At 44.8% G+C, this 27,476-nt stretch overlaps 1 protein-coding gene across 15 annotated transcripts in view; it reads left to right on the top strand.

The window, feature by feature from the left end:
* The window catches only part of magi2a (membrane associated guanylate kinase, WW and PDZ domain containing 2a), a 135,311-nt gene that overhangs the window by 48,593 nt on the left and 59,242 nt on the right, over positions 1-27,476 (top strand). The window lies entirely within an intron of this gene.

Here is a 27,476-nt window from a genome sequence, read left to right on the forward strand (position 1 = left end):
GGCTGGCTCAGTCGAACCTGGTGCTCTTGGCCTCAAGCGACACATTGATGAATTGCATCAGTAAACATATCCAACTGCATAAATGTTTTTCTTTTTGGGGGGGTGGAGACTGTGACCTGTGAAAGGATTAACATTTCCGAGCCGTCATCGATCAGAATCTATGTGTCCTCCCCCTTTCCCATACCAAAATTCAAACCAGACCCTTCTATTTGCCGGTGACTGTGATGGGGGGGGGGCATGTGGGAATAGCCCCAGAGGTGTTTTGACATCAGGGTTAGGGGCTTGTCTACATCCCCGTTTTGTTGTGTTGGTGCAGGATACCTTCTTATTGGCTCATAGTTTTGTCCCCCCTACACATGCGCACACACACACACACACAGGCTTTGTGGGGACCATCCATTCATTTCTATGAGCAAAACCCAAATCCGAATGACAACATTAACCCATAACCTTTACCATAAGTAACCAAACAAAATAGTTTTGTCAGATTTAGTTTTTTGATTGCAGAATTCACAGAATTTTATAAAAATGAATTTCCCCCTGTGGTGACTGAGAAAATGATCCCCATAATGACAGAACAGGTCCCCCCCCCCCACTACACACACACACACACACACAATGGTGGCTTAATGGTTAGGGAATGGTTTGAATACCCGACCAGCAAGACACCAATGAGGTACCCTGAGCAAGATACCGCCCCCAAGCACTGGTCCCCGGGTGGTGAATTAGCTGCCCCCTGCTATGTCATGATGTCATATATGGATTAAATGCAGAGGACACATTTTGTGGTTGTGTGCTGTGGTGTGTCAACAATGACCACTGATCACGTATGATCACGATCACCTCATAATTCTACATTCCACACACACAGCCTTCAACTGTACGTTTCCTCTGTTATGCATGAGTTCTATCTTTAGTTTTCCTCCGAATGGAGGGTGGCCAGAATCAGAGATCACAAAGGGTGAGTCGGGGAACGACCCAGAAAAGCATCCAATTTTTGTCACAGGCAGGCGGAGAATCTTCCCTCTTTGGCCTGAACTCCGGCAGTTACCGTGGCCCTGTTAGCTGAAAATGACTCCCTCTGATGGCGATCGTTGATTATGTGGACCGCCTGGCTGATTTGGGGCTACCTGGGAGCCAGTCCCTGCGTGGCGTGACGTGTTCCGCGCTTCTGAGGCTGAGTGTTTCTGCCAGAGAGCTCCTTTTTCTCGCCGTGCCCGCGTAGGATGTTCATTTCACAGGTCATTGCTCAGGAAACACAAAAAGACCACAAGTCATAGAGATAGCCACTCAAACCCAGCAGCTCTGTAACCGAAATGTCATTATGGAAGTGTTCTGTATCCACATACTTGCGTGTGACATTATGTCCCTCCCCCCCCATCCCATCCCCCTGCCCCAAAACTCTCCAGGAAAGAGCCTCTTTTGTCAGCCTCTTCATTCTGCCTTGGGCAGTTTGGTGAAAAGGCCTATCAGTTTGGGTTATGATGTGACCGTGCTATTTGAGTCCACGTGCGCCTGGCTTTGCTCTGTGGGTGATGCCACATGCCCAAAGGACAGGACAGCCCGTTGTCTTTGTTAATACTGGCTGACGGCTCGCCCTGTAATTTGGGGAAACGGCATTTACGCAAGGAAGCATGGGTAGGCGGGCTGGCCAGCTTATGGGAGTGCTCACGCATGCTACCTTGCAAATCCTGACTGCATTGTTTCTCTTCTGATTTCCTGATGCAGTGCTGGCTGTATAGATTCTGGTCTCTGAGATCAGCATGCCAAACCGCATTAAGCATGCCTGTGACATGAAGGGAAGGAGTCTGAATCTGTCATTCTCAGAAGCCTTGTGTGTTAATGCTACATGCACTCACGAGCTGTGCAGTACTGAGACACCTGTGTTTTTAAAAGCCCTTCAGCAGGTGTTCGGTACTCACATACCTGATATTTTAATTCTAAAAGTCTTTGAGCAGGTATGCAATACTGACAGAGCTGTATGTTTAAAAGGCCAAGAGCAGGTGTTCAGTAGTGACACACTTGTTCTTTTAATTCTAAAAGGCCTTGAGAGCAGGTGCACAGCTTCAGTACTGGCATGGGCCTTTACACCCTTATCAGGGCTAGTATCCACCAAGTACACAAGGCCATGAGGGATTTGGGGTCATCAGGTTCCAAGGTTGATGCTGATGTCTGTGAGCAGAGCCCTCCCTCCATTCAACGGGTCATGCCAAGAAGCAACAGCAGGCCGCAGACAGCCTGCCACCACACTCAGCCCCAGTACCCATCAGTACTGCATTACATGGCATAACAGGTCCATGGGATACAGGTGACATTGCAGTGTCATTACCTGCTGTCACGTGCAGCTTGGACTCGGTCGTCTTGATGTTTTTTTTTTATAGTGCCTTACAACTTTTCGCCATTCGGCTAAAGAATGTGGGGCAGGCCCCACTATGCTGGTAATGAGTGCAGGTATGAGCCATTTCCTGTCTGTGCCTCGTGTTTACGCTTGATCCTGGCAATAATGGGCATCTGCTCTGTCTTTGTAAAGAGCATGAGCTGTTCTGTGTCTGAATCCCAGGAAGTTTACCACTGGATGGCTGTCCATATCCAAAAGGCTGAGGGTGGAATATCAAAGCCCGCCCTTCGTTAATGACATGCGGAGAGGGTGGAGCTAAGTGTTGGGGGGGGGGGGGGGGAAAGAGCAATCTGACAGTGTGCCAATTGCAGGCTTCAGTGGCTGCTTCCTGCTGCCAGGTTTGAGGGATTTCCTGCCTCAGTCCTTTGCCTGCTGTGCTTTTCCATGCCACCTTGCCCATGACTGGGGCAACACTGACCCTTTAGTCTGCAGGTGAGGGATGTGCTGTATACTGCACTGGACAAAGCTTTATACCTAAAAGCACAGTGACAGTGTTTAGGAGTAACAGTGTAAAGGAATTTGTTTATTCATTATATATCCAGTGGTACTTCTAAGGGAATGTTTTATTATTTCAGTGGTATCAGCGAGGGACATTCATTCAACACCAAACTTACTTATGAACAAAGGACTGATTTGTTTTAGTTTTTGCTAGCCTAATTTGTCCAAATTCCTGGAATGAAAATGTTGGCTAAAGGAAAAATAGAACAGAGATATCATAGGGTGACTTACGACACCCGAAAGTGATGCTGGTGGAGTGTAGGGGAATCTGTGGACAGACCAACTGGGGAGGGCAGATGCTGACAGCGGTCTCTCTCCATTGGATAGGCCTCATGGCCACGCCTCCACCGCTTCTCTCTGAGTAGCCACTCTCCTAGCAGCCTCTGTCCAGGCTGTCTCTCTCCAGGCAGCCTCCAGGCAAGTTCTCTCTGAGCAGCTGCTCTCCAGGCAGCTGCTCTCTGTGCAGTCTCTCTCCGGGCAACCGCTCTCTGGGCAGCCTCTCTCCCAGCTGTCTCACTCTGAGTGACCTCTCTCTGGGCTGTCTCTATCCGGGCTGTCTTTCTCCGAGTGGCCTCCGGACAGCCGCTCTCCATGCCGTCTTTCTCCAGGCTATCTCTCCAGACTGACTCTCTCCAAGAGGCCTCTCTCTGGGCTGTCTCTCTCCGGGCAGCTGTTCTCTGGGCTGTCTCTCTCCGGGCAGCTGTTCTCTGGGCTGTCTCTCTCCGAGCACCTGTTCTCCGGGCTGTCTCTCTCCGGGCAGCTGTTCTCCGGGCTGTCTCTCTCCGGGCAGCTGTTCTCCGGGCTGTCTCTCTCCGGGCAGCTGTTCTCCGGGCTGTCTCTCTCCGGGCAGCTGTTCTCCGGGCTGTCTCTCTCCGGGCAGCTGTTCTCCGGGCTGTCTCTCTCCGAGCAGCTGTTCTCTGGGCTGTCTCTCTCCGGGCAGCTGTTCTCTGGGCTGTCTCTCTCCGAGCAGCTGTTCTCTGGGCTGTCTCTCTCCGGGCAGCTGTTCTCTGGGCTGTCTCTCTCCGAGCAGCTGTTCTCCGGGCTGTCTCTCTCCGGGCAGCTGTTCTCTGGGCTGTCTCTCTCCGGGCAGCTGTTCTCCGGGCTGTCTCTCTCCCGGCTCCCTCTCTTTAGGCTCTCTCTCTGGGTGGCTACTTTCTGGGCAACTGTTTTTCGGGCTGTCTTTCTCTAGGATGCCTGTTTTTGGGTAGCCGCTCTCCGGGCTGTCTCTCTCCCAGCAGTCTCTCTTTAAGTAGGGCTGATACATTAACTACTACTGTTGGACGATATATTGCCCCCAGAAATAATTGTGATAAATTATGTCATTGTTATTTTAAGATCATTTTATGCCACTGATATAATGAAAATATAATAGAATACAAATATATGTACACCCTTTTCTTTTCTAATTCTTAAAGATATTGAAACACTGGAATCAGAATGTCAAAAAATGTAAATATCCTAAATAAATAAAACAGAAATAACACCACACAACATAAAAATAAAAAAGATAAAATGGACTCTCAGGCTTTGTTACCAAAAATGCTTTATATATTAAACATTCAGAACATGGGTATAAAGAGCCATTCTTTCCTTTACAGGCAATATATTGCCAACCCAGTTTTGGGGCGGCTCCCTTCAGTGAACCTCGAGAGTTCATTGGCCATAGGAAAAGTTGCAAGAAGTGAGAAATAAGTCTGGCCAAAGACAGTTGACTGGGAAAGCCTGGAAATACTGGCATTTATATTGCAACTAAAATAAAATGCGTATATATTTTTGTGTCAGTGTTGTTATAATTTCGATTGTTCAATTTTGTTTTTATATTATTTTAAATTTTTAGTTGAAGTGTAGTTTAGTTTTAGGTGTGCTTTCATTAGTTTTAATTTTTATTTTAAAGATGTAAATCTAGTTCTTACTTACTTTACTTCAGGTTTTAGTCATTTTATTTCTGGGAACAGACGGAGGGTTGTACAACTTTGCTGGCTACTACAAAGTATCGCAGTGTGGTGACAGTGGCTGTTTCAGTGGTTCAACTTCATTACCTAAAAGTAAAGAAATTATTATTTTAACAAAATAATATTTGAAAATGCTAATGGAAAACATTTGTATGTCTTTTATCACAGTTGGTTTTAGAATCAATATTTATAATTGGGGTTTATTTTATTTTCTTATCTTTTTTCAGTTTAAGTGTTTTCATTAATGATTGTAACCCTGCCTTGTGTACTGTAATTACATAGTGCGTGGTTGGTTTCAGTAAAACTCTTATTAATTCTTAAAACATACATACCACACTTCATAACTGTAACTTTTAAGAGTAGCTTTGTATTGCGTGTTAGCGCTAAAAGTATGAACATTCAGGAGTGTGGACGCTTTCAACTAAAGCATGAATCTGCGCTCAATACAGAGAACAGACAAGAGGGCAGAAGGAGCCCAACTGGCTAAAATGTTAGGGGCATTCATTCTTATGTAAACATAATTTGCCAATATTGAGGTCAGAAAAAAATGATCAAGGTTATGTTCATTTATCGTGCGATAAATTGATAACATGATTATCATGACAGTCCGATCGCCGGGCAGCCTCTGTCTGAGGACCCTTTCTCAAAGCCTCTCCCCACCAACGCAAACATTTAATGGGTTACGATGCTGTTGGCTCCTACCGGTGGTGTGCATTAATGTGACACGACACTTTGTAATGAGTGTAAACACATGTCCCAGCGTGCCGATCCGGCTCTCTGGCTGAAAAGCCAAGCGGACCTTCCCAGCCCATGCCCCGTCTCCTCTATAATCGTATTATTTAGCTGTGATTTATGTCCGAAACGAAACGGTCCTGGTACCGAAGCACATTCGGTGGCAATTTCAGTATGTTTCTGCTGACGCACACAAATCTTTGATGCCTGTAACAGTGAGAGATTTCAGTGTGATAGGGGAGTCTCTTAGGGCTGGGTCACGTGACCCTCTGAAAGTGCCGTTACACATGCCGTTGCTAATGCCACCATTTTTGCATCTGTAGCCCCCATCCCAACATGTCCTTCCAGCAATCATACTCATCCCGGGCCATTTACGAATATGGAAGTGTGATTTGGGAAGTGGGAACAGCGATTCCCACTACAACCTTAACCTCTGAACAAACTGAACAAATTTGGCTGATATTAGACATGCCCTTCTCAGTGACATGCATTTTCCCGAGGAATAGGCATCCTGGAGCCATGCCGCATGACTTATGCGCCTCACTAATGGCCAGCGTTTTTCCTACTCTGCCCTTGTAAGCTTTTTTTTTGACATAATTCTCATCAGTGTCCCATCCCCCTAAGCCATCGCATGCAGCACATCTAAAACCGAGTGCAGAAATGTAGCACCTCCAATGCGTCTGACACAGTGTTGGTGAAACAGAAGGTCACTGACAGGCACAGTGAACGTCTCAATTAGCCCTGTGATAACGTGTCATCTTGAGGCTTTATGCATTCCAGGCTGTTGCAAGTTGATGATGATGAGTCAGGCTGTCAGGGAGTGCTTTTGGAACAAGATATGGCTTGGAATAGTTATTTTTCTGGCCTGAATTTCCTGTACAGGTGGGTCGGACTTATATATATTACCTGGTGACAAGTAGCAAGTAACTTTTCTTTTGGGTTTTTTCTGAATTCCAAGTATCCATGTTTTGCCATGTATCGTTTCTGTGGTTATCTTTACAGTTCAGCTGGAATGTAGAGTAGATCTGTGAACCGTTCCGGAAGTTGAAACAATAGCATGTCCAGTGCTTATAGTGGAGACCTGTAGAATACTCTGGAGCCTGTAGAATTAGTTTGGAAATGTCACCTTTGGATTGGATGGGTTTGGTCCATGTCCTGCAGCTTTGAGGCTCCAAAGAAAGTATGGAGCAGCTGAAATTCCAGTGTGTGTTTCCAGTGTGAATCAGTGTTTCCACTGGGATCTCACCACAGTGTGACTCCTGATTCTATAATCCCACCAGTCCAGAAGGTGGATGCGTGCTTCTGTGAATATGGTACTGATGAAAATAGTTTCACAGGTTGCACATGACTGCGTCATGAAACTGTTCTGTTTACTGCAAGCCTGCACGATTTTGCAATCTTCTAACTCCCATGCTATGAACTGTTGTTCCTCTTGAGGGTGGGTGTGGTGTGTGGTGTAGTCTGGCAGATATGAGTAGCATTGCGTGTGGTTTGATGGTTCATAAGGGGCTCTGGACAGGGTAGCTGGGTATCTCCAAATTATGCTGGAACGACTGCCAGTGAGAATGGTCCGGTCAAAACTGAAACAAGGGGTTTATAATCATTTATATGGAGATACAGACCAGTCAAAAATTTGTATAAATTTAATTTATATTCCAGTTATGTAAGAAATCATGACAATAAACATGCCATTGGGCAGCCTGAAATGCCATTGGGCAGCCTGAAATGCCATTGGGCAGCCTGAAATGCCATTGGGCAGCCTGAAAACCTAGACAGAGAAGAGAAAGTTCCTTAGGTTTGCTGCCTATATGGCTGCCAGTAGTCAGTTTCGACTTGATGGCACCTCATACTAATACCTAAGGCATACCATCTGGATAAGCGGAGTGGAAAACCTGCCAGGCTGCCGGCAGCCAATCCCTAGGCTGTAATTAGTGCCGCGTGTAACTGATTGGTTTATTTAGCCACTCGGCACGACGGCTCAATTGGTCACATATCATGATTGGAATGGCCATTATAGTCAAGTGCAGAGTCACAGCGGTGCAGCGCTTAAGCTACATGTATGTGGCCCAGTGAGGGACGTCCTTAAATGCAGTTCGTGAAGCAGTCAGGTAGGGGAAAAGCCTCGCTTCTGAGACAATTTCATCCTGGCTGTAGAGCTGTTTTCCTTCTTAGCCTGGAACCAGAGGTAATATATCGGTGCTGCTAAAAATGGAGGCCTCTCAGAGCGAGCAAGAGACATCAAAGGGAGCCTTGTTCTTTCATATTTCCCTCTCCATGGTCAATTGCTCTGGCATTTAATGTTGACAGGGAGACAGTCCTGCATCCGAGTCATTTAAAAGGCCCTCGTAGGTCTCGTTCTCAGCTTCTCCCGCGCTGCTGTTTTGCACGCCTCATTTTGCATGCTCTTGCATGCTTTTTCCAAGCTTGCATGCCCCTGGGCTGTGGATGAGTAGCTAGATTTTACCTACACGTGGGAGATCAAGGGAGAGAGATGCAAGCTGTCTGTCTGACTGGCTCCTTCTCATCCCCCCACAAGTCGCTGTTCACCTGGTCAACAGCTCGCCGAGTATCGCAAGGCTAATGGAAAATGATCTGTCTTGACAAACTAGTGGTCAGTATGGCTGTGAAGTGTGTCTTTGACCCTCTTGCAGAAATCAGGGCTTGGGAAGTGTAGCACAGAGAACTCTGCTCTTCAGATAGCTCTGTGCCACTTAGGCATCCCTGCTTCTTAATGCATGCAGCCTGCTCCTTTTAACAAGAAATCTTGTGGATGCAACTCAATATATACTGTATGCAGATGGGAACCAGAAGTTCAGATACGTTCAGGTATGTGGCAAAACGTTTAATCTGGTATGAGTGTTGATGCTAGATATGGTGGTCCTGGCATCACAGAAGCCTTCCTGGGATATTCACACACAGTTTCTACAGTTTACAGATATTGGTTTGGTGAACAAAAAGCAGCCACTCACTGGCATTTCTGTGGCCAAAAACACCTTGTTAATGAGAGTGGTCAGAATTATATTTAAGAAAACAAAACTCATTACCCTTTAGTTAAACAATGAACTCTTTATTTAACCAAATAACTGTATATTTAGCTTGGTAGCAAAATATTTACTTAACCAGTAAGGGTGTCACAGTACACAGTATATTATAAAATCGTCTGGTACGATACCACGGTATAACGATATGCCTGTCATTTTCCTGTACGTATTGGCGCAATTATAAAACGGCGGTTTTTCCCAAAAGAAAAAAATACATCACAAAACTGGGGTCTTCTTTTCGAGGGCTCGAATTTAAATGTCATTATACAACAGCAGATGGCATACCAAATGGATTAATTAAAGGGTGATGTGTTTCTTTTTTTCCTTAAATATAAGGATGCAGAATCCTTACCGTTACCATGGTCCCAATACTGTGATGCATGCTGAAATAGTATCGTTACACCTCTAACTCTTTTTCAAGCCCTCCACATCTGGTTTGATTGTTGTGTTTATTTTTTATGTACATTTTTATATAGCAGATGCTTTTTGAGACAACAGGGTGTGCCAGTTCCTGGAGCAGTTGGGGTTGGGGGCCCAAAGGTGAAATCATTCTGCCGACCTTCAGTTTAAACCGGCAGTCTTCTTATTACTGGCACAGCATCCTAATCTGCTGAGCCACGCTCCGCCCCCATTGTATGTAGAGCAGGGACAGGGGTGTGGGGCCCTGGGCTCAGCCTGACCATAAATGGGCCAAGGCAAACCACCTATCCTTGTGATTAGAATTATACACTGTAAATGGCAGGATGTTCAGAGAGAGCAAAGAACTTAGTGGAAAAAACTCTGAGTCCCACTGCTGATGAACCCTGAAGAAACAGTCTTAATATTTGCTCTTCTAGTCAAGTATCCAGTGGTATGAACCGATGAGGTGATGAACTATAAGATAAATGGTTCATTTTGGATTTAAACTGTTAGACAAATTTCTCAGCTATAGGGATTAATAAAATAAGGCTTATCTTGTCTTGTCTTATCTTGTTTTATCATCTTAGATACAAGTGACTTCTGTGCAATGGACTGACCATTACATTATTGTCATAGATGGTGCTTGTGTGGAATTGAAAGTAAAATGACATACATACTAGGGGTAGGTGGTACACCAGTGTCATAGTGTATTTGCAGCATATTGGTGACACTGCAAGAAATCTACAGACTGTTTATAAAAAATAAAACATTTTATTTTCTTTAAAGCTTCAGTTGTAATCTGAATACTTGTAACCGGTTTATCTGTGTTGTGTGATTTTTCTATTACACACTCTGATGGGGTGTCGTGGTAGTAAATTAACAAATTTAAAATAAACAGATTTTGTGTAATTTCACACATTGAACAAAATAACCTTGTTACATATATATAGTACCAAAATAAAGAGTAGACCATATTCACTGTATTAGCATATATATGCACGTCAGCCTTCATGCAAGGTGCATAATAAAAGGCACAACTACCCAGTTAACACTAGAACCACCGCTTTCCCATACCAGTGAGCATCAGACTCCTTTAACCTCCAAGCTAGATGTACTGTACTTCGGCGTATGCAGCCCTTTTGTTTGCACTAATGTGACATTAGTGTTAATAACAGCAGCGATTCGAACACCTCCAACCAAAAAGCCGTAATGTTCCTAACGCGCTGCTCTGTCACAAAATTATAAAGCTGAAAAGTTTTCAAACGCAGTATATAGTTTATAAAATGTTGGATAAATTGACGTAGTTTATGATTTTAGTTAGTGATTAATTGTCATTGTTGATACTGCCTCCAAGCATGTATGATGTATCTTGCTCAAGGTACCTCAGGAGTATCTTGCTGATCAGGGATTCAAACTTGCAATCTTTCAATTACAAGTGCGCTTCCCTAACCATTAAGCCACCACTGCCCTTTAGTGGCTTAATGTCCGTCAAACTTTACTTTACGTCTGCTTGACTAACTTTGTCGGGAGTTTGAATTGAAAGGTCCTTTTCATACAGGAAACTTAATGGGTCTCTGGAAACCTCAAGTCTAGAAACAACATATAAAATGCTGCTGATTCAAACACGAGCTGGGTTTATGGTGTGGTGAATGTGTCAGATGTGGTGCCTCCTGGAGAGGCTATGGGCTGCCTGTGGTACATCTGATGTTCATGACTGCTGCTGGCTGAAGAAAGGTGCACTGTGAAGGTTCAGATTAGGAAGCTGTTGTTGCATTTCCGCCTCTTATATAAAGAGTATGATGGTCCCAGTGCTACCTAGTTTGGGATTGGTTCCAAGTATGGGGCTGACAAAGCTTGTATTTAACTGCTTGTAGGTGGACACTTTACCATTTTCTGCCCTGTCAGGTAGGCCATAATACCAAGTGACTGGCTACTTTCTCATGGGTATTCACTGTATGCTTACGATTACTGATTATGATTAGGATGATTGTAAATAAAAATCGAGAAATAAAATAAAATGTATAGATTGGGGGGTCCATTGACAGTATCGCTGTGACCCCGAAATTCTTGCTGCATACCTCTAGCATTAGTTCACGGTCTAATAGGGAGCCGGACAATATGTCTTTAGCACGAGTACAGAGATTTTATTGTTGAAAAACATAGAAATGGAGGATGTTGCACTGATATTGCATTGGTGTTATGCACTTATTTTGGGACGAGACATGGGTTTTCAGTAGAGATGCATCGATCAACTGGCCAGGGATCGGAAACAGCCGATTTTCAGCATGCTCGGACTGGACCAAAGACCAGCTGGTTAGTTTCCTGTGTTTCCGATACCAAACCTGTATATTTTATGCATGTACCTCACGTCATATGCACAGCGGTGCAGGCAATAGCCTCACTGCCACAGGCACACTCACAGCCATATGGTAACATGTCGGTAAAATTTTGCACTCTGAGTGAAGACGACACAAAGATTTGTAATACATGTGAAGCCAGAGTAAACCATAGGGGAGCCACCACAAAAACGTGGTGAAACATTGGAGGTAAACTGATTATTAAACATATCCTAGGTAGTTGGAAATAGTTTTCAGAGAGGAATGTGCTGAGCAGAGGCTTGGGGGGGATCATCAAAACAAAAAATGGGTTATTTCCGATTTTGGTTTTTCCACTATAAAACGAAAATCCATTGGCCGTCATATACGCGGACCGCCTTACGACCCTTTCAGAACTTACCGGGACCCGTGGGTTTAGTATCGCTGTAGGGGGTTATACAGAGTCACATTCTCATAGCTATTTACTGAAGGGGATCATACAAAGTGACTGGCTACATTCTCACAGGTATCTACCGTTGGTGCTCATACAGAGTGACTGGGTACATTCTCACAGGTATTTGTTGTAGGAGGTCATGCAGAATGACTGCCTACTTTCTCACCGGTATTTACTGTAGGGGGTCATACAGTATGACTGGTTACATTCTCAGAGATATTTCAGTAGGGGGTCATACAGAGTCGCTGGCTACATTCTCATAGGTATTTACTGTAAGAGGTCATATAGAAGGACTGCACTGGCTACATTCTCATAGGTGTTTACTTTAGGAGGTTATACAGAGTGACTACACTGGCTACATTTTCGCAGGTATTTACGGTAGGAAGTCATACAGAGTGATAGGCTGTGTTCTTGAAGTTATTTCTGCACAGGTCACAGGTACAGAAGTTGGTTCTGGCTATAGGCACAGATGAACAGACATAAAAATCACTTGCATCTTTTTCCATGATACCATCATGTCTAAGTTGTGGGAAAAAGATGCACAGTGATCGACAGGGTAAATTGTGGAAGCACAGGTCATCTCCACTCCATCGGAGGGGCTACAACATGACTGATCGAGCTGACTGATAGCTCATCATATGAAGATATTGGTTGTCTCCGGATGCTCAGAGTGCAGAGGGGCTGGGCTGTTTCCAGAAACCCCTGAAGGGTGCTGCCTGGGGCTTGGAGGAGAGAAGGTAACAGATCAGATTGGCCTGATAGTGTTTACCTCTTGATTTCTGTGATGGCAGAGTAGGTCTGATTGGGAGGATTGATTTTCCTTGGCTTGGCTGAGCCTCTTGCTCCTAGCAACCAATCCCCATACTAACACCAGCTGGCCTAACATCAAACATAGGTGTGTACATGCACACAAATACACACGCACTCGTATTTGCTTATATGCACCTTGGGGGTGGGTAAATAATTTAATCAATGATGATACAATATTGATGTAAATGTAGAGTCTATGTTTGATGTCGTACAATGACAACAAAATCATACTGAAAATGTTACAGAATTATTGGAGACTTTACCACAAGTACAGATCTTCAGATTTGCTTTTCTTGCAAGATAATGGTTTTGGCGGCATTGTTTACTCTCATTGATACTCGGTCATTACTGCTGTGTATAGCATCATTAGGGCTTTGTGTGAGTTTTATTTAGGTTTTACTTACAGCGTGTACGCCCATTTTGGGGGGGGGGGGGGGGTGGCAGTGGACTTCTCTCATGATGGGAGACGTTTCTGACTGGAGACGCATAGATCAGCCAACACAATGCGCCCCAGTCACATGCGCGTGTCCCCAGCGCCCTGTGCAGTAACCGTAACTCCTTTACACTTCATTTCGCTCTAGTGTTCTTAGGGTAGGAAGCTGCACTAAGCCCTTCTCCCTGCTGTACCAGACACGCCCCAGCGCCGGGGAGAGCTGCAGCTCTCCGCGAAAATTGCGTCTTGGTCTGAGGGCTCGCCGGGAAATATGAGGCAGAGACTCGAAAGGCGTGCCATTACAAACGTTCGAAGGCGGCACCATGTCAGACTTTGATTGCCGCTAACAGACTCTAAGCCCTGTCTGGTATGCAAAAACTGATCACTGCCTTTTTTTATTTTTGGAAAAGAAAAAAATAAATAAAAGAGGCAGACTGGTGAATATTCAGTGGCTGGGCACTGTGACGTTTTCGGCCTGTGTGATGTGTCCAAAAATAAAAATTGGCCCATACTTTTTTTCTTTTTTTTTTTTATAGCAAGTTGGATTTCAGTGTCCATGCAGGTGTACTTTCTCCTTCATTACCTCATACACACACACACACACACACACACATACTCATTCACTCACTCACACACATAAACCCCACTGGTGTACAGCAAGCACAAGCATATAATCATATCTCTCACATGCCTCTTCAGGAAAATAACAGGGATTCTGAGGAGCTCACTGGATTCTGGAGGATGATGAAGTTTGCTTGTTTTTGTGTTGCTCATTTGTTCTCTCTCATGGTCTCTTTAGGTCAGTGCAGTGTTAATGTCTAGGGCCCTCTTCTCTGTTCCTTTCCTACATGAGTGAGTAAATATATGGGGACCCACAATAAACATGATGAACGTCTAGCCAATGCTCAGAGAACAAGTAGAGGTAGCAGTCGAATGACCAACGCTAGAAATATGAATGTAATTTATAGAATTCTTCAGGCTGACCAGCGGTTAAAAAACTACGAGGAGAATCTCTCTGCCAGGGGGAATCAGAGAGTTGTGGGCAGACACAGTTGCTGCTAACTGCAACCGGGTAATAGCAGGACCGATGATCCAGAAAATGTCCGGGCCTTTTCTTAGAATCTCACTTAAAGCCACGGGGGAAATCTGGTTGAACGTGGCTGGTGTGAGGAATTAGGCTGTGTCCAGTTGCAGCAGTCTGATCCGCTAAGTGTGGCTTATTTCTGGGAGCATCCTTTGGACTGGGGATGCAGAGATGATCACCAAAAAAGCTGCACGGTCGTCCTCTCAGGACCGTCCCTGAAACAAGTCACAGAAACTGATTATTACATTCTGAACTTCATCATTCCCTGCACAGCACACAGCTGAATCTGTATTCTTGATCAAGCATCATCAGCTATTTTTTATTTCTGGCCCCATTTTTGTATGTGTTTAATATTTCTAATGGTGGTTTACAGAAACACAAATAACTGCGGTCCAGGTGTCTGTTGAAGGGCGCCGCAGTGGAGGAATGCAGCCATGTTAGGTGTTGTGCAGGAAGTGCAGGAAAACGTGCTTCAAAACATACCACAGAAAGTAAATCTCTCTTACATACACACACACACACACAGAGGAGTGTGTTTATGACAATTTTTGACCATTCTATCAGGAGAGCATTTGTGAGGTCAGGCACTGTGTCCGCTCTACTTTATGTCAAAGGTGTTCTATCTGGTTGAGGTTAGGGCTCTGTGCAGGCCAGTCAAGTTCCTCCACACCAGACTCACCCATCTATGACCTTATGGACCTTGCTTTGTGCGCTGGTGCACAGTCATATTGGAACAGGAAGGGGCCATCCCCAAACTATTCCCACAAAGTTGGGAGCATGAAATTGTCCAAAATGGCTTTTAATGCTGCAGCACTAAGGGGCCAAGCCCAACCCCTGAAATATAACATCACACCATTTTATTCCCTCCATTAAACTTTACACTTGGCACAATGCAGTCAGGCAAGTACCGTTCTCCTGGCAACCGCCAAACCCAGACTTGTCCATCAGATTGCCAGACAGAGAAGCGTGATTCGTCATTCCAGAGCACATGACTCCACTACTCTAGAGTCCAGTGGCGGCGTGCTTTACACCACTGCATCCAACGCTTTGCATTGCACTTGGTGATGTAAGGCTTGGATGCAGCTAGTCGTCCATGGGAACCCATTCCATGAAGTTCCCTATGCATTGTTCCTGAGCTAATCTAAAGGTCACATGAAGTTTGGAGGTCTGTATTGACTCTGCAGACAGTTGACGACTCTACACACTGTGCGCCTCAGCATGCGTTGTCCCCACTCTGTCATTTTATGTGGCCTGTTGCTGTTGTGCCCAATTGCTTCCACTTTGTTATAATACCACTGACAGTTGACCATGGAATATTTAGTAGTGAGGAAATTTCAAAAATGGATGTATTGCACAGGTAGCATCTTATCACGATACCGCACTTGAACTCAGTGAGATCCTGACAGCGAGCCATTCTTCCGCAAATGTTCGTAGAAGCAATCTGCATGCCTAGGTGCTTGATTTTATATAACTATGGCTATGGAACACCTGAATTCAATGATTTGGACGAGTGTACCAATACTTTTGCCAATATAATGTATATATCTCAATAACATATCACAAAAAGCAGGTAAGAGAGAAGTATTCATTCTTACCATGAGGAGCCACTGTGTTCAAGGCAAAAATATACCAAGTGTCTTTTTTAACAAGGTGGTTATCCCGATCCCCACCTCCTGGGGACTGCTTAATCACCTCTAGACCCATAAATCTTAAGGAGATACTATTGTGACCCTCATTGCGGTTTCTTATTTTTCATTTATGTTCAAAATTCTGTACCATGGAAGAGCATCACAGACCTGTTTACATCACAGCCATTGCAAGTCACTGTATTGGTACTCTCTCTTTATTCTCCGTTTGTCTTTAAGGGAGGGACCTGGCCAGTATTCAGAAGCCACCTGTAGCATCGATGCATCTTTGTTTTTCTACAGATCATACTGTAACCTCTCGCTGGCGCCTGACGGCATGCACTCTCATTACTCCCATAGCTGCCGCCAAACCCTGCTGTGGTGTTTGATTAATGAACCTGTTATGGAAGCATAGCAACAGACTAACTTCAGCAGCCATATGCAATGAGTGAAGCTCAATACCTGGTCAACAGGTCACGTGATAAAATGTTCCAGTCGTTATATTTCAGGCTTTAAGATCTTTATCACCTTAGTTATGGGTTCTTTATTTATGAAATTAAATATTATAATTATATAATACCATAATATTTTTATAATAAAAGGCAAGGCCCAATAATCAGACTGTATAAAGAAAATGATGCTTCTCAGAATCTTAAGTGTGATCCAGTTCTGAGCAGTAATGCTTTCATTTTGTGGAGGAATGCAGACTTTCTACATTCTTTTTTTGGTATCTGTTGCTGGCGGAAGTGGAGACATTTTTATATTTTGTCTGAAAATAGATTTTTTTTTTTTTATGCTCTGGTTTGGGCGAAAGACCTAAAAATGACCCGTATACCATTATGTAGGGACCACATGCTTTATGTAAAATGACCTGCATTACTTTTTTACGGTTTGACCCATTTGACGAGGGCTGCATCAGTAGGACCCATTTCTAGAAAGTTTCTGGGTAAATATACTATTTTGTAAAGATCTCTTACCATCTTTGGCTGCTGTACCTTCTACCATGCGGAACAGAGGGATTGCTCACCTTTGCCACACCGCGATTATCTCCAAGAGCACCTGAGCACCAGTCACACACCCGTTGAGAACCTGTAATGCAAAGACTTGTCATAGGTTTTTCTATTCCAAAATTTTGTACATTTCTCGTGTCAGTAAATGCATTTTAACTTTTCGACATTTGATTTGACGTGGGGTCTGCCGTTTGCTTTAGACCCAACATTCAGAGCAAAAAAAATGCTGTTTCGGCATTGTGATTCAAGATGGCCCTTATTGCTGTTCTGTCTACATGCGTAGGACTGCCATCAAGAGCCCAACACCGGACCTCCAGCTCTAACCTATGTATAAAGAAATGAATAAAACAAAATTGAACAGCTGACCTGAATGAGTAGCTCTGGGTGGGCGACGAAGTTTGCAGGGCTGCATGAATGTGGAGATGAAGTGAAGTTTAATTCGCTCTGCCTATTTTGGCTGGGATACCCACCAGAGCTCAGGATACAGCTTCTGCATGTGAAACATGGGAGAACACGAATGAAGAATCTTTATTGACATTTATAGCTATCTCAAAGATGTCATGCTTATGGCCTTAAGTTGTGTTTTTTCCGAGTGTTGTTTATAAATTTAGAGACCTGTGGCAGCTTTACTGTGGGTGGACGATTCCCCTGTCATTGCTCCTCAGTGGACAAGGACACATTTTCAGGAACATCACTCCTCTGTCTAGTGGCTTAAGTACCAAATTCTCCGCACCTGCACCACACCGTGTCCGCCGCTCACGCCCAGGCGAGTGCTTGTTATTTACAGTCATTAATCTTGTCATGAGACGCCTCTGTCCCTGAGTTTCACGCCTACTGGACGGTCTGATGGCAAACGTCGTTCATGTGATTGGCTCTCCATCATCGTCCCCGCAATGCCACTACATATCATTGGGCAAATGATTTGTATTTGCATTCTGTCACCAGATTATGGCAGTGATTATGGAAAAGTACATATCGATGATTGGACGCATGAGAGAGTGGGCTGGGCATGCAATTTCATGGCATGTGTTCAGTGAGGCTGGACACTGACCATCACTGAAAGGGTTTTTTATAGTTCACCATAAAAGATGTCCCTTGGGAAAAAAGAAAGTGTATATATAGCAGTTCATGATTTCTTTGTGGGTGAAATTGGATTAGCTCCGCTGTAAGACCGAAGGGGTCTAACTCTCAGAAGGTGCTTCTATGTGCTCCCAAGGAGGCAGGTACCATAGTCATTTAACTGAAGAAAAATCATTGCATGCCAGAAAGCAGACGTGGTGTGCAACTTTAAAGGATCCAATTACGCTTTCTGCCGAGCCGGCGGGCTGATCACAATGGCACCATGGATTATTCATGGGATCCAGTAGCTCCTGTCCCTGAGGTGGCGAGTTCAGCACTGAGGGGGGTGGCACAAGCATCAGGTGGGATGGAGGACAGGCCGAGTCCTAAAGGGGGAGCTTCTGGGAGACTGGCAGCATGTGTCTGAGCACCAGCTCCTATTCATGGCCAGTGGGTGGGGTCTAAAAGTTGTCGGTGCAGGGCTCATCATTGAAACGGCTTTCACATGCGATGTGGTGTGTAAGGTACAGGGTCTCTGGCTAACAATTTTCAGGATCTCATAAAGGGAACTACGGCTGTACCATTTGCTGATGTGCTTTAGGTGCATCTAACAGACTCATTAAAATATATATAAAAAATATATATTTCATTCTACTGTGAGCTTACAATAGTGCTAAACAGAATTTATTAGAAGAAACAGGCATGATTTAAAGGGACTTAATTCACTGAAATATTCATCAGGGGAGATGTACTTACCTGGCCAGTTTTGGGTAATAAAAGGATGTGAGGCAATTGGTTGAGACGTGTCTCGTGGTAGGCTCTGACATCATTTTCTGCTCATTTGAGGAGACATTTGAAATGAAAGTGTAAAACATCTAAGGGAGAATGGCAGAGAGCTTATGAGCACTGGCTGGGGGCAGATAAATGCATGTTCCCAGAACGCGTGCGTCTGCTTCAAATACATATTGTTGTGGTCCCAAAATGTGCTTATACATCCTAGACCTAAGCCAAAATGAGAAAATTGAGGAAATAGGAAGAAAATAGGAGAAAGATGGCATTCCACAGAAATACACAAAAAGAATTGCAGTCTGTTTCAAAGGCAGCAAAAAAGGGTATTATGAAAGATATTGTGGAGATGTGAAAAGCTGCAGAATCAAGATCTTTCCTGCTGTTAGTAAGATGCCATTAAAAGCTGAGGTTAACCTGTGAGACAATAAGACCTGCTGCCAGAACACAGTAAATCATATCTACAGATACGTGCCAAATGCTAACGATTATAATGTTACTGTATCAAGAGGTGATATGTGGTGTTTAGTTAATCCTGGCAAAACCTCATGATATGATTTATGCAGGCAGTCAGTACAACTTAACGTAAAAGGTCATTCCTAAAAGTAAAGCAGGTGAGGATTCAGGATGCTATACTTGCTTTGTGGTAAAAATGGCTGTCACCCAGGAAGCAGCTTATTATTTTAAGTGGCTCAGGCTCCAGGTTGATGAGGGTAATCAGCAGAGTACCACAGGGGTCCGTATTGGGGCCCATTATGTTTATGAGCTTGATAATAAACGTCAAAGTTAATAAGATGGAATAATGGAATGGACAGACACTTCACAGGCAGAAGAGGAAGTATTTCATATGGGGAGCGCCTCACCCGTCCTGCATGAAGAGCAGAGCTGTGCCTTCGAGAAAACGATACGTACCAGATGCAAGATAGTCACCATATTACTGAGATGAAGTAGGCAGACACAAGGTTTGGATATATCTTTAAGGGTGCAGAATTTAAGCTCAGTGAATTGCAGTCACTCTGCAACCTTCCACTGGGTAACTTTTTGGAAGATTGAGGGGGGGGGGGCATAAAGTGCAATGATGCTTAGGCTACACAATGCTCTAGTACACAGGATTCTAGTATGAGATCTTGCAGCTATAGTCACCCTACCTGCAGTTCGGGTAGCGTGCTTTAGAACACAGTGTGCCCTGTGCCAGTGACGTTCTTGGTCTTACACTCCCACGTCCACACTGCCTGCGTGCATCATCAGATCCCACACCCATGTTACTAAATGCACTAATTCAGTCCATTCACACACACACATACTGTAGTTATTTTCCCTCAAATAATAATTTACTCCTTACGGCTACTTAGTTTGCAGGAACACATGTTTTGCCCAGAGCAGCAAGTTGAAATCCAGAACTTGGGGAAAAAAACATGAATAATGCATTACACGTCTGTATATTATTGATGGTGTTTTTCTATTAATGTGTAGATGTTAAACGTGCCGCGGAGACCTGGACACTGGGTTGTGACCCGTGACCTTAGAGGTGAGCAGGGTGTTAATGGCTGCTATTTGCTTGCCAGAAATTTGCTGGGAAACTTTGCAAAAATAACCAGGACAGCAGGTCACCACGTAAATCTTGCGGATTCAAGGCCCAGTATGAATTCTGTTGATATACCCAGGTACCTCGGTAAAATGTTAGTGGATATACTATAGGTATCTAAATGGAGTGATTTAGATTAGATATTCAGATCATGAGCTGGGAAAAATCAAATTTTTATCATAATGGTAAGTGATAATAGGCTCACTGTTTAAGAAGAAAAAATCAACTCAGAACATATTTGTTAATTTCAGTCGTTATTAAATCGATGTTGATAAAATGGTAAATATGAAGATTTTGCTAGTAGAAAAAAAGAATTAGGACTGTAGATTAATCTCCGGGGGGGGGGGGGGGGGGTTTGCCTCTCCTAATTTTGTGAGGGGGGAGACAGCTCTGCATAGACATCTTCCTTGTGTTTATGTGGGTGTCCTCCCATAATCCAGAAGCACTTGATTTGCTGGACAGTCCCTAAATTGCCAGTATTGTCTGTGTATGTGTCCTGTGTTGAACTAGCATCCTGTCCAGGTTGTCTCATGTCCCATGCTGTCTGACAGGCTCCAGGCTGACTGCAATACTGTACTGGCTAATCTGTCACAAAACATGGATGGATGGATGGATGGATGGATGGGGAGTAGTCTCTCTACATTGCTGTAAATTGTATGGTTATTAGTTATGACTTGCATGCGAATGAGTAGGAGTAAACCAGCTCAATGGTCCCTTTTCTGGCAGAACCTTGCTGAACATTTCATGAGTGCAGTCGGAGATAAAGGGTACAAAATCAGGGCCTTTCACGAAAGCCTGCTGCCTGGAAGCAATGTCTGCCAGATATTAGGGACAAACGATCGGCCGCAGGACGTCCAGCTGTGTCAGACTTGCGAGTGCAAATGCAGTCCAGTATTTGTTCCCTCATGCACTCCATATTTCTCTCATGTTAAGGGCACACGCCGCTCAGTCTTTTAGTCAGGGGGTGGCCATATGCTGAGGGCACCATTTCCATTGCATGTCATGGTGCCTGCAGGGGGCAGAATTGTGAAGGAACTGACCAGATGACCGTTGAGATGCTGATCTCAGCTTCCTTGTGCCTGAGTTGCTGTACAATCTATTTATATGTAAGTTGTGCTCAACAAGAATGACCACTAAATTGACGGTTTATCCCTTGGAATTGTTTCTTTGTTGTGCCCTTGATGGCAATGTCCCTCTAAGTCAATTGTAACATGTAAGTGGAAAGTTGTTGAGGAAAGTGGCACCACACTCTGAGAGAAGTCACCTGAGTGGGGTGCTGCTCCAGATTGGGATCTGGCCCCGTTTAAAATGATGGGCTAAAGTTCTGAACCAGTCACCCCTGATTGTTTGTGGATAATAAAAAAACATGAAGAGGAGCCCCGTCTCCTGGCCACAGATTGTGTCATCGGGTGGTAATGTGCTCACGCTCAGCCGCCTGATCCAGAAGATTAGGCTGACAGCAGCGTGCCCAGATTCCTCGTGCCGTCCGCGTGTCTGTGCAGCTCCGCAATCACGGCGTGCAAAACCACCATGCTGTAGCATCAAACCTCCTGCCTCGCTTCAATTTCCCGCCCACTTTTTCCCTCGTATGCTGACATCTCATCCCTCGTTGGTTTTCCCATAAAATGGGGGGGACTCTGGAGTAGGCCACAGCTGGGCTTTGGGACCTATGAGGTTAGAGACGGCTGCACTGGAATGCGCTGACGCCTCCCTCCCCCTCAGTGAACCATAGGCCAGGTTCGAACACTGTGAGACGAGCCCTTGGGAGGATCCCACATGCTTCTGGGGCACAGCAACATCAGAGGAAGTGTTTATGGCTGAGTAGGAAGAGTAATACACAGAAGAGGCACCAAAGAAGGTAACTGGGAGGATCTTCAGAATGGTGACCCATAAGCATTCTGGGAATTAGGTGCCTGGTAATGCAGAGGGTTTGCGAATCTTCACAGTGAGGGCTTTGAAAAAAAAAAACACAGGTAATAATCAAATGTCCTTTTCTTACTCTTGCTGTTCAATTGGCTGATGTTCTCAGTAATTCTCAGTAGTCTGCTTCCTCGAAATGATTTTGAACAGAACATCAGGTTGTGATTTGCCAGTATGCCTTGCCATGGAGAAAGGCCAAAAAAATCTTTCCGACTCAAATTAAAATGCATGAAGGACACATCTCAAATAAGCACGTTAACACTGAAATCCCATTGCCAGCACCGAGCCTGAACTCTGATTCACCACGGGGGCCGTATGTATGGTTTCTTGGGGTAAGGTGGTGAACACCTTAGAGCTCCCGTTGTCTTCTTGGAGTGTCGTAGAGGGAGATCTCAATCAAGCTTTTTTTCCCAGAGCGGTGCTGATTGATGAGTTCTGCCTCAGCAGATAAGGCTTGATTCAGATTATTGCTTCTTTTCTGTGTATCCGGTTAAAGAGCCATCCCAGGCTGCTTGGAAGATCACATGATAATTGTCCCTGTATCCCGCACTCTCCTGGTAGAACTTTGGCAATTGAACATCAGTGCATTTTAAATATTTTTAGCTAGTATTTGTTTCTTATTTAACCAGTTCTCTGTGGCTTCATCATTGTGTTAAACTGTTCTTTCTGAATTTAACACCTGTTAAGAAATGGTGTTTTCCATCTGTCCTAGACTTAATGATAACTTGGCGGTTCCGTTTCGGCTGGTCCCTTTCAGTGATGGAAGCACCTAGATTTGGGTGGTATCTAGTTTTACATATCATCTAGATATACTGAGGTACACAGTACTTTGGTGATATTTTTTTGTGATATTTCTGTTAAGCTTGGTGATAAAATTTACTGAAATTCCAAATGTTCAAAATATCACAGCATATCATATCCCAGACCTATCCTATCCCAGAGGCTAAGGGTTCAAGGCAGGAAACAACCCAGGATGGGGTGCCAACCCATCACAGGACACATTCACACAAGCACACCTACAGATAATTTGGTAACTCCAGTCAGCCTCGGCATATTTTTGTGACTGTATCTGACTGAGTCGGAGTACCTGGAGGAGACCCAACGACAACACGGGGAAAACATGCAAACTTCAGACACTTGGAGCCATGGTGGAGACTCAAACCCTGGTTCCAGTGGTGTGAGGCAACATTATTGTCCTCTGCACCACCATGCGGCTCATGTAGCTGCATACCCAAAATGTTATTTATTCTAGCATAGTATCACCCTGACCTGGACTGTAATATTCCCTTGTGATGTAAAAGTAGGTTGCACCCTGGATCACGTCACCAGTTGTTTTTTTGTTTTTTTGCGGGTATGCTTGTTTTCCACGGAGTGTTGGGATTCTACTAACGTCACAGTCTGCAGTGTATCAACCGAGGTCCGAAATCATTTCTTCTAACTGAAACACCCAAGCAGTGATGTCAGGGAGAGTAGACTGGTAGCACTAAATTCCAGAAGTGATTGGTGGGGGCTTATTGCCATGCCAACTAGTCCTGGAATGAGTTCTGCGTCATAGCTGTAGGCTGCTGGATGGGACAGGATATACTTGCCTTCTCAGCTGTCCAAAGCCCGCAGTGCTATAGCCTTGTGAAGAGAACTGGCCAACTCTGAGCTATAGTCGGTATTTCACAAATATTTTTTTTTCTAAATTTGGCACCTAATTGCTGTTTCTTGCAAAGCTAAAGGTCAGTTATTCAACTGCTGTCTCCTTCCCGGTTTTACAGAAGTGTAGTGTTCGTCTGCCGGCTTGTGGCTCAAGTTACATTTAACATTTCAGCTTGTGAGATGCTGAATAGGCAGGGGGATTTGGCTGTTTTGCATTTAGCCATCGTTGGTACCTTGGCCTCCAATTATCGCTTTTAAACACAGTAAACGTGTTTCTTTTTTGAGCAAGTAAGCGTGCTTCACGTTGCTGAAAAGACGGGCTTAGCAGACATGCAGCATCGAAACACGACTCATTATTAAAATATGCACAGGAAGCAGGTTTTCATTGTGAGGTGACCAAAGAGACCCCCACCCTACCCTTCCCGACAGCATTTCCTGTGCTCAGGCCAGTGAATGATGCCCTAATCCAGCCCTTTAGCACACCGGCATTGGGGGGGGGGGGAGCTGGCACCCTAATTACCAGATGTTTAGATTAGCGTCAGCGAAATGTACGTCCTTGCGCAAACAGTGATTGAGAGTGTGAACCACAGTGTTGCCTTAGTGGTGCTGTACCCAGGCCTGGCCCCACCTAATCACTGCCCCCGCTGCTGGCATTGCCAGGTCATAAAGGTCAGAGCTTACTAGGATACGGCCACTACACAGCGCTTACATCAGGTAGGCTGCATGTTTTGGTTAACCATGTGATCCGCGTCAAGTACAGGGCTGAGCCTTAATAAAAAGATCCAGGTGTTAAAAATGTGTAGACTGACAAAAGCATGTGTGCCAGACAGCCAGAGAAAGAAAGCTGTTTACAGCTGGATACTTTTACTGCCCTGAAGGCAGAGAGGCCCTGGGGAGTGTGCATGCGGAGATGAAACGTGGACCAAGGGCCTGTCCCACTGCTGTCTGCACACCATGTTTTCTTGGGTTAGTTTTAGAAGACACTCTATCTCTCCATGCAGATTTGTCCATGCTGCATGTTTTCAGCACTGTTAAAAAAAGTTATGGCCAGCGTGTCTGCGGAGAGCATAACCAAGGACTGTGTCAATTCACAACTGAAGAAATACTGTAAAGCATGACAGAAGCAGATGCTTGGTTAGATGCAAAATACATCCTATGACAAATGCAGCCATTCATCCATCTTTTAATGATTTATCCAGTGAATGATGTCCCAGGAATTACAGAGCACAAGGCAGGGATTGCCCTGGACTGGAGGCCAGTCCAATGAAGTGTGCAAACGATGTGGGTGATATGGGAATGAAAACAGACTAGAGGCTTTAATTGTCACACCACTACCTTTGCGTGCGGGGGCCCTTTTGACAGGAACAGGCTGCTCCTCCAGTTCTGTCCTGGCCTTGCATGGAAGTGAATTAAGAGGCGCTGCATGGCCCCACAGGCAGCTAGTCGGACTGACCTGAAGCAAATTGGTGCCTGGGGGCTCAAAACTGAAGTCCGCCCCCCAGCGAAGAAAAATTGGAAGGTGGTAAATCCCAGCAGTGACAGACATACCTGTGGGAGACCATCATCAGGCATGATTCTGGGAGGGACAGACAAGAGGACAGACCGGAGAGCAGGGATCCTTAACCAATTACCCAGAATGACTTAATTATGCCCCAGGAAGAGAAGATAGAATGAAAAAGCTGGTTAGTAAAATGTGCTGTAGCGCTCCTTGCCTGTGCTAATGGATGGACAGAGAGGGACTTCTTACAATATGAATATCTTTCACCACTTCCATGGTGAACTGCCTGGGTCCTTCCAGTGTGTCAGGTGGACGTGGGTTCTGGTACTGAAGTTAGTTCTGTGTGGGCCTTAGTAGACTCAGCCCCGCAGCTCTGTTAGTAGACACCACAAAGACTCTGTCAGCCCTGATGTGCCTCCTGGTGATGTAGTTTCAGTTCTGAACACAGAACTGCTGGACTGACCTTGTCCATGAGGAGTAAGTAGGTTTAAATACACACAAATTTGGAGCATGGGGGGCCTTTGTGGGTGAGGCTATCCTCTCTTCAGTTTCACCCCTTATATTGAGGACATTGTTGTCAGCGTGTCAGATGGGCATGGCCATGCGTGTGGATCTGCGCCACCAACCTCCCACTGACGCACCAGGTGAACACAGAGCGCCCCGGCCTTGACTGTTCCCCTGCCTCCTCTGTGGGTGCAAGTCAAATTGGTAACACTCTCATCTTCCAGATTAACTTTTTTATTATATTTTTCTTATTTCCCTCTTGTTAGGGGAGATGGGTGAACAGGAAGTTGTTCAGCACTTAGAGTATTTCCCCAGTACAAGAGGCGGTTGTTTTTACAATCACCTCCAAACTACATCCGTTTTGGGAAGGGGAACGTTGGACTCATAACTACAGTAGGTCTTAGTCTTACAGTAGGTCTTAGTAGGTCTTTAATTTGAAGCTGCGGTGTCCATACTTTACAGTTGAGCCCTTGCTGTAATTGTTTAATAAATGTGTATGTACTACCTCTCCAGTATGCTGCTAAGTGTGAACACTTGACTCTTCCATGGGGTGAATCTGTTAAATTGAAATTGTTAATCAAGCCTTGAACTACATCAGGGCAGTGATGGGGCCTGAAGGAGCTACATACTTTAATATCTCCATGACCCTATCCATCAGAGGATGAAGTGCTGAATCCAGCAGCTAATTACAGTCTTGCCGTGTTTTGCTGTCATGGCTTGCGGTCGGAGAGGTCGGCACAGGAATACACTCACTGGAAAACTCCACCCATGTGACACACGCATGCATAAAGCATAAAGCTGCCTGGCTGGTCAATGTCTGTTTATGTTTATGCTGAGGAAAGGTTTCTTGCTTATTTTCTCTCCACATCTTTAATAATTAATTACCCAGAGGGGAAGGAGGCCAGACTATTCTAAGGAGGTTATTATTTATATTTTATTCTTGGGTCTGGATGAAAGATAATCACAATACCTTGCAACAAAACAACATGAATTTAAGAGTGTTCTTTTTGGTGGAGGCTCCGAGCCTGTGTGGATTCCCAGAAGTCAGATGTCAGCTCTAGATGCCTCACATGATTGGCATCATCTAATAATGTCTCATTTAACAACAAAAAATGCTGTTTGGCACCAAAATCTTCCACACATAGAGATCAGCCAGGGGGTCAGGTTCTGTAAAGCTATTTTCTTTTCCTATTTAAGAATTTATTAATCAACAAATGGGGCTCCGAGGCAATGTTGCCAAGCAATTTAATGGCTGTAGTGGATTCATTTTCTTTTCATTACATTATTTCATGGTCGGACAGGCAGCGGTGGGGAGAGATTACAGCGCCAGGGCCAAGAGATGGTCAGTATGGCGTATTTGGACCGTCAGGCGGGATTATTGGTGGAATTGAGAGGATGGATTTAATTTGGACTGCACGGAACAGGTCGCTGCATCGCCGGTATTCCTAACAGGTTTCTGGATAAGACGACAGGCACAGAGCTCTAAGCTGTAAGCCGTGATGTCGCTGAGGTCTCTAGCCGAGGTGATGGAGGTCAGACCTCCCCAGGTTTGGGCTCCATGTAGCAGTCTCAGCATCAAACGAGTCATGTCAGGTATGTGTGTCTTGCGCCCCACGCAGATCACGCACAGCAGGCCAGCATCCACGGAGCTTTGCAGCGCCTGTCAAGTAGGGATGGTGTCTGTTGGCCAGAGTTTTCCAGCATGCAACTTTTAAACACTTGTGGGGTC

Source organism: Brienomyrus brachyistius, chromosome 3, assembly GCF_023856365.1.
Source record: "Brienomyrus brachyistius isolate T26 chromosome 3, BBRACH_0.4, whole genome shotgun sequence".
In the NCBI taxonomy this organism is placed as follows: Eukaryota; Metazoa; Chordata; class Actinopteri; order Osteoglossiformes; family Mormyridae; genus Brienomyrus; species Brienomyrus brachyistius.